Source organism: Coloeus monedula (genome assembly GCF_965178545.1).
Source record: "Coloeus monedula genome assembly, chromosome: 12".
NCBI classification, from domain to species: Eukaryota; Metazoa; Chordata; class Aves; order Passeriformes; family Corvidae; genus Coloeus; species Coloeus monedula.
The window spans coordinates 10,375,952-10,384,194 of NC_138792.1; positions in this window are offsets into that span (position 1 = coordinate 10,375,952).

Here is an 8,243-nt window from a genome sequence, read left to right on the forward strand (position 1 = left end):
CAAACTAGCTTTAGTTTTTCCTTTTGAGGGATGGGCATTTCTGATCCAAGAGTCACAGGGTAGTTCATGCATGGGGCACTGCACAAAGTCACTGATGGCAAAGCTGCAGCGTTTGGAGGCACTGAGAGCCTCTTTCCCCACAGGGAGACCCTGGCAAATGGCTGCCTCCCTGCCTGGCACTGAGGCTGAGAAAGCTGCAGAAACCTCAGCTGAGGAGAGACTGAAAACTCCTACCACCAAGTTTATGGCCTTTCTATCTCATTATGCAGGTATTCATTACCCCCTTTACATGAACCTGGGGACTCAGACATCCTGCTTGGTTTTTTAAACCAGTTGTTAAAGTATTTGCACATAAAGTAGCTGCTGCCTACTGCAAATCTGATTAATGTGGATGGCAACAAGCTGTAAAGCTGCTGCCTATTTCTCCTCATTTTCCAAACTACCTGTGCACTTGGGAATTTCATCCAACTTTCCCATTTCTTAACCTATTCTCCATATTAATAGCTGATTTCAGAAAAAGTATGTGTGTAATTACCTGGAGAGGAAAACTAGCCAGAATCATTCAATTCTGCAGATCTCATTGTTCAACTCATCAGATTTCAACTAAAGAAAATCATAAAACTTTTCACTGTGAAATCCTCTTCTAATCAGAGCATCACCACATTACCCAGCCAACCTGCATTCTCTAGCACTTAGATGAAGAAGCATCTATTACTGTAAAACAGCTGTAAACACCCAATTTTGCTAGTCTGGTTAAGAAATCTATAAAACTCCAGCTACTGAACCTCAGCCCCAGGCTTCCATACATAAAGGGATTAAAATCCCTTTATGGCCCCACTGACTAGGGGAATTGCAGCTTTTAAGAAGTCATGGAAATGCTGTGTTTGAGAACAAGGGACAGTAACACTGAGGCACCTGTCAGGGACTGAAATGGTTCATGCCTTAAACATTGTTATGAAGGAGTTTTGCCCATTATAGCAAAAACTGTATAGAGAAGCTACAACCACAGTAGCCCACCCCTCCTTGAAGATGCCTGACTGGAACGTTGGACTGTGAGTTAAGCTGCCTAGATGAGATAAAGGGGATACTACTGTTCAATCAACTCAGGCTGAGGGAGAAGAATGCATCCACAAGAAAGCCAAACCCAGCAGCTGTGCTGAGAATCATCTCTGGCTGGTTTTGGGGTGGGGAAGACCACAGCCTAAAGAGGCCAGGTTTGCACAGACTCACCCCTGAAATGAGGCTTTGGGGGGAGGAGGTTTCGGGTGTAACCTCTGGTCAGAGGCACGGAACACGCACCCTCCCTTGCACAAACCAGCCCAGCTGTGAAACCCCCAACCCCGCAGGCCACATCCATGGGACATTCACATAGGCAGCCTGCTGAGAGGGTGCCATAATCCACCAAAGATCCCCCGAAGTGCTCCCCAGACCCATTCCTGAGGCCTTGCACCACAGCATGGCACAAAGTGGTGCAAAGTGGTGCAACAGACCCAGAGTCTGGTGCGAGAGACTGCGTTAAACTGCCCCCTCCCTAGGGGGAGGTACCTGGGCATTCCCACCTGGCCTGAGTGTATATTAATCCATTGGATTCTGTGCTTTTGGGGGGACCCTCACCACCAAGAAGACCAGCTGGAGAAGATCAACGGAGCATCATTGGGATCCACAGAGTGGTGATACTTCTTTATTCTGCCTCTGTCACTCTCTTTCTGTCCCCCCACCTCTTTTCTATTTCTTTATCTTCCTTTTTCTCTCTCTCTGTCTCTCATATTTACTATTAAATAAAATCCATACTATTGATTTTGGCATATGGTCTCATTTGCCCTTAATTCGGTCAGAGGCATTTCTAATAATTGTAAAAACTGGGCCCTAACAACACCAAGCAGGATAAACCAAACCAAAGGAAATAGGGGCTTCCTGGGCTGAGAGAAGGGAAACCATGACATGATAACACAGCTCTGTACCACCCTAGTGAGGCTGGAGTAATGCCCCCAAATAAGCCAGCTCCACTGCAGTTTGGCATCCAGTCAGACTCATACTGACTGCTCCGGATTTCATCCATTTAATCTTGTGGATCTAAAGCACTGTTTGCCATCCTATTTCACACTGCTGCATCTGTGCAGTGGGGCTGAGAAGGCAAGCTGCAAAATAGAGCAACAGGCTTGGGAGCATAGGGAAATGAGAGAGAACTGAGACTCAAAGGGGTGATGCTCCTGTGGAGATTATGTCCCCATTACCTTCCACAGAAAATGGTGATTTCTTTAAGCACCCAAGCACTGCCGTGTAGGACACTGCACACTTGTCTTGTTTTATTTGGAGAGTATTCAGCATATTTTGGACACCACTGCTTTGTGCCTTCCCTAAATCAGTCCAGCTAGCAATCCCTGCAGTATGCTATAAAATATTTATCTAAAAAATACATGAAGGAAAGGAAGTACTTAAAAGTGCTATGAAATACTTGGTCATGAAAAACAGGCTTAGACAGATAGGACTGCATAGACCTCTTGGGTCATCAAGTCTACTTCTCTGCTATCTTAGCCAAACACATAATATAATCCCTTTCAGAAACTCATTTAAGTCCATCTTAAAAGTAGTTTGGGATTTGTTGTTGTTGTTTCCACTGTTCTCACTGGAAAGCAATTGCAGAACATCGCTATTCTGTTGTTTGGAAACCTGCTTCCAATTCCTATCCTAAATTTATTCATGACCAATTTATGCTCATTTGTTCTTGTGCCAATGTTGTCCTTTAGTTTAAATAGATGTTTTCTCTTCCTAGAGCTTATGCCCATGTGGTATTTATAGCAGCCTCTCTCAGCATTCATTTTGCCAAATTTCTCTGCACTGCAGGTTCTCCCTTTCCATGGTCACTCTAATCATCTTTTTCCATAGTTTCCCAAAACTGAGGCGAATTGTTTGTGACTAGTGTGCACTGTCCTGGCTGATTTCTAACACTTGCCTCATACATCATTACAGGTATTTCATTACCCTGGTGAAAAGACCTAGATTTGTATGGTTTGTGTTTTCCATTCCTTAGTCTTTTCTTACCTATGAGCACGCAGGTATAGTTGAAACCTGGTTAACAAGACCCAGATGCATGAACAGGCAGTCAAATCCTTCTGAATTTTGTCTCATTTATCCTATTCTCAAGGTCACTCAGTTCTTCGTAAATGAGAGTGTTATTTGTCTCTGCAGTGACAGTGCCCCCCTCCCTTATGCCACTGGTAAATTCCATTAGCACACCCTTGTTTTTTTACGGGATCACCATTAATTAAAAATGTTAAATATTACTAGGCCCAAGACTGATGTTTGAGAAGCCTTCCCTCAGTACTGATCTCCTCCTACCCTCACATTCTTATTCACTTTTTGATTTCTGTCTTTATCTCCCCTTTTAGCTTATAATTTCCCACATGGCACTGTACCAAATGCTGTACTTAAGTTTAGATAATTAGCTCTAAGCACTTCCTTTGTCTAGAAAAATCAATTAGGATGATATTTCAGGTGCCGGAACTTGTAGAAGTACCTGAGAAGTGGCAGTAAGGAGAGAGAAAATGAAAATACGTGATGTTTTTTGAACACCTTTTGAAAGATTTGGGCTCAGCTCATTTTCAGATGAGCTGCTTCATTCATCCCTAGCAGTGACATTTTCATACATTGTTGAATTTTATAACAATTCTGAATATTATAACACTAATGCAAGAGCATCACTAAAATTCTTGGTTATTGTTATTTGACTGAAAATAAGAATGACCTTCAGGGACCTTTATGAAATTAATGCTACTGCAAAACTGTTATAGGAAGGCCTTGTATAAAGGGCTATAAAGCAAGATAAAAAGCAAAATACCTGCATTGGTAGTTTTGCTGATACAACAGTGTTACCATAAATGCCATCCCTGTAGAAGTACTGGAAAAGCAGCTTCAAAATCAGGAGCTTTTGTAAAGATTTTGACAAAGTATCTAACTGGTAAAATGCCATGTTAAAACACAGCTAATTTTAAATATGATTTTCACTATTTCATGTCACTTTCATTTTTAGTGTAATGTGAAAACATATTCAGAACTGTATAGAATAGTATCTGCAGAGAGAGATTTGCTATTCACATAAGAAAATAACACTGAGATTTAGAAAAACGTTGGTTATTTTAGATTATCTGCAGAGTCACCATTATCATGCTTCCTTTTTGAGCTGAAATGAAAGAGCTTGAGAAAAGCAGGCTACAATTAGCAAATGTGTAATTAGCTGCAAGGTTCTGAGCATCAAGGCACAAGGAGAATACAAAGAACTTCTGGCTTAAAATTCAGAGATAAGCATGTATTTATACAGCCTCCATTTTAGTCACCATATTCTATGTGAGTTGCTTCGGAAAAAGGGGGCAGAAATGGAAGATGGTTGTACTAAAGAGAGTTTGGATGTAGGTGTGGATTCCAGCTCTATATTCTGGGACACACACATGGTTCATGTAGAGAAAGGCCAGCCTGTGTTTAGCTCGGGGAAAAGGAGGGGGCCCTCTTGCTCTCTACAGCTCCCCAAAAGGAGGGTGACAGAAGGTGCGGGTCAGTTTCTTCTCCCAGGTAACAAGTGACAGGACGAGAGGAATGGCCTCAAGCTGCACCAGGGGAGATCTAAATCAGATATTAGGAAAAGTTTTTCGTGGAAAGGATGGTCAAGCATTGGAACAGACTGCCCAGGGAAGCGGTGGAGTCATCATTCCTTGAAGTGTTCAAAAAATGTGCGGACAACGGCACTTGAGGACATGATTTAATGGTGAACACAGTGGTGGTGCTGGGTCGATGGCTGGACTTGAAGATCTAAAAAGTCTTTTCCAAACCTGATAATTCTACAATTCTACAAAAACGGCTTAAATCTTTGGGTAGTTGTGAGGGTGGTTGCAGATCCAGGCTTTTGCCCCCTTTAAATTAGATGTATAGCCTAGGGAAAAACCTCATTACCTCAGAATATTCAGTCCTCAAGGTGCACATTAGCTACTGTGAGAATTTCTGTACAGTTCTGAGAACTTGTAAAAATAAACTTTCTCATCACCTGGAAATTAGGTGTTTGGTGACATTGATCAGAACTCACGGTGGAGAAGAACGGAGAATGCAAAAGCTTATGGACTTTTATGAATAAAACTCATCAACATTTGTCTTCTGAGCACAGGTAAAAGCCCACAATACCATAAATGACGACATTTCACTGAACTTTAACAATATTATTTCCTCTGCATGGCCTCACTGCTTACCTGTACAGTTGTTTTGAATGCTTTGTGAGTGAGGTAACACTAAAATTGAAAGCTACATAATATGGGTGAGATTCATATTAAAAGTTATCTGTGTTTTAATGCGGTTTCTTTTGCCAGTTAATATTTCGTACATCTTTCTCCAGAAGCAGTGCAACAGCAGGCTATTTTGCAGGTGCATGTGCATTGGCAAGCAGAGATGTTGTTTGTGATAATATCACCATAAAAAAATCTACTCATAGAAGCTTGAACTTTTTTAGTTTTTGCTATTACTCTTTCAACAGCTCTTTCCCGTGAAATTCGGCAATGCACGGGCAGTCGTCAGCATTAGGCACCCAGCTGCTTTGAAGCCCAGGATCTCCATGTCTTTATGATTTAGCTGAACCAACTTCAAAGTTGACAGGGCTAAATCACATCAGGGTACTTTCAGGGCGAAGCAAATGTCCACGCAGGAGCTCTTCCTGGATACATTCCTGGGCAAGCAAGTCTGGAGTTGAATATTTAGCTTTAGAAACTTGATTTCCACACCAAACACACACAGAAGTTAAAGTTGATTTGCTTACGTCCCATCCAAATTTCTAACGGAAATTTATCTGAATTACAACAGTGCCATGTAATTAGGCATAAATAAGGACCTTTGTTCTGGAGGGGAGGAAAGTTTATCAATTCTGAACCATATGCAATTGCGTGTCTAATCTCTGCCTGCAATTACTTCAAATGCAGATCCAGATGATAGCATTTATATTCATTCTGAGATTCATTGAGTTTGAGGCCAGGAGGGATCATTATACCATCTGGCCTGACCTCCTGGATGCCACAGACCATTACATTTCCCCAATTACCTCTATATCGAGCCCCGTAACATGTGTTTGACTAAAGCATAACTATTTTTGACTAAAGCTTATCTCCCAGTAAGGCACCTAGTCTTGATTTGAAGCCATCAAGAGGAGAGATTCCACCACTTTGTGAGTACTTTGTTCCAATGGCTAAGCATATTCACTATTAAAAATGTAGGTCGTGTTTCCAATTTGAATGTGTCTGGCTCCAGATTCCATCCACTGGATCTCATTTTACTTTTCAGAGCTAAGTCAAAAAGCCCTTTGACACCCATTATTTTTTTCCCCATGTGTAAGTGTTTATTCCCTGGAGTCAAGTCACCTCTTAAATATTTTGTTTTGTTTTTTCTAATAAGCTACAGTGAACTCTGAAAACTCATAGGGCAAAGTGTTTTTGCAGTCCTTCTGCGTATTTTTATTTTCCCTGGTATCTATTTCAGCAGTGCCCAGACATTTCTCGTGATGCCAACGATGCACGCAAGGAGCCCGGGAGTCTCTGCTGCCCTGGCAGCACGTTCTGACCTGCTTTCCTGTTAGGAACTTCTGGTCTGTAATGAAGTCTCTACTTCCCAGTACACAGCTGTAGGGTGAGGCAAATGACACTGTGCTGAAGGTTCATAAATACAGAATTCAGTACATACCAGTTGAACCTAGTGGGACTGGTTTATTGTATAATCCAGGTTTCTTTTATGATGGTTCTCACCTCATCAGCTGTGAGTGATGCACAAACTATCAACCTGTGGTGATGCACAAACAACTTCCCCTGAAACCAAACATTGCTCATGGCAAAATAAAAATGTGCTCTGTGCACATTTCTGTGTCCAGATAGAGTTTCTAATATTTTGAGATTCCAATCGTAAGTCTACCTGTAACAGCAAAAAGGGAAAATACATGGATGGGAGGTGTTAAGTTTTAGGTTGTTTATTAACCAAGTTTAAGCTATCTGTTTGAACAGATAGTTCAGTACAGCCCAGTATGTATTCTCTCACTGCACTGAGATTTTTCATTTCATTTCATGTTCAAAAGCTATTGTGGTGATGTTATATTGGTCTCAGCACAGAGAAATACACACACACACTTGCACTGAGTATTTTATATAGAGACCACACCAACTGTGGCCCTCGTTGAATGCTTACTTCACATATCAGGCTGTCACCAAAACAGACACAATCTCAATAAGGAAAAAAAAACATATTCTGGTTATACTAATTGTTCTTGGAAAGTTTTGCCTAAGTATTTTGGGGACAGCTTGCTTTTCTGGCCTACATCACAGACTGCAGCAATAAGAAAAATTATAATTCTGTACAAAAAACCCAAAAACAAAAAACCCAGAACTGATGTGTTCATGTACACACACACACACACATGCATGTGGAGCTTATGTATTTTAAAATAGCTATGTGTATTAAATTTCTTTTATTTTTCTGGCAGATCCTGAAAAATTCCCTCATTAAATGTTATCTTTTCTCACTGATGAAAGACTGCAATAGAGTTATTTTGCTTCAGCCCAAGCAAGAAATCTTGCATTGGACTCAATGTCAGGCAATACCATCTGCTCATAACCTACACTGATACTAAGATGACAGTAGCTCCAATCCTGTTCCGATTGAAATCAACAGCAGAGCTGCCCTGCTTGTAATGAGAGCATGAGCCGGTGGAACTTCTCTCGACAGACAACAGGAAATGTGGGGTTTTTTGGAGAGCAGCAATCTTTAGGCAAGGATTTCCCAGCATTCGAGCACAGATTAGCAAAACACTGCAGATCTGGCATCTCCAAGCAGGACAGTGAAAGTCTGTGGGTGGACTAAACCCACGTCATTTTAATTTCACTATTGATTACAGACTCAAATACACTGAGAGAAAAGAGCAAAAGAAATTGAGCTGGCCAAGACAACAACATTTACATGCCACAAAACTCTTACTCCTTGTATCACTGTCACAGCTCTGTGCATTTAAGGCCATTCCCTGAGGCAGATGAGGGTTTTTCAAAGGTTAGAAGATAAGCAGATGAGGTCTGGGTGATGCAGAGGATCCACATAACTCTGGGTCACTGCTTTCAATCTGTACCAGATGAGTCCCCTCTGAGAGCCAGCATGCTCATGCAAGTGTGTGAAGGAAGCCATTCCCCTTGGCTGGCATGCCTTGGCAGCCCTGTTGGTTGGGAAGCCTTGTCCCA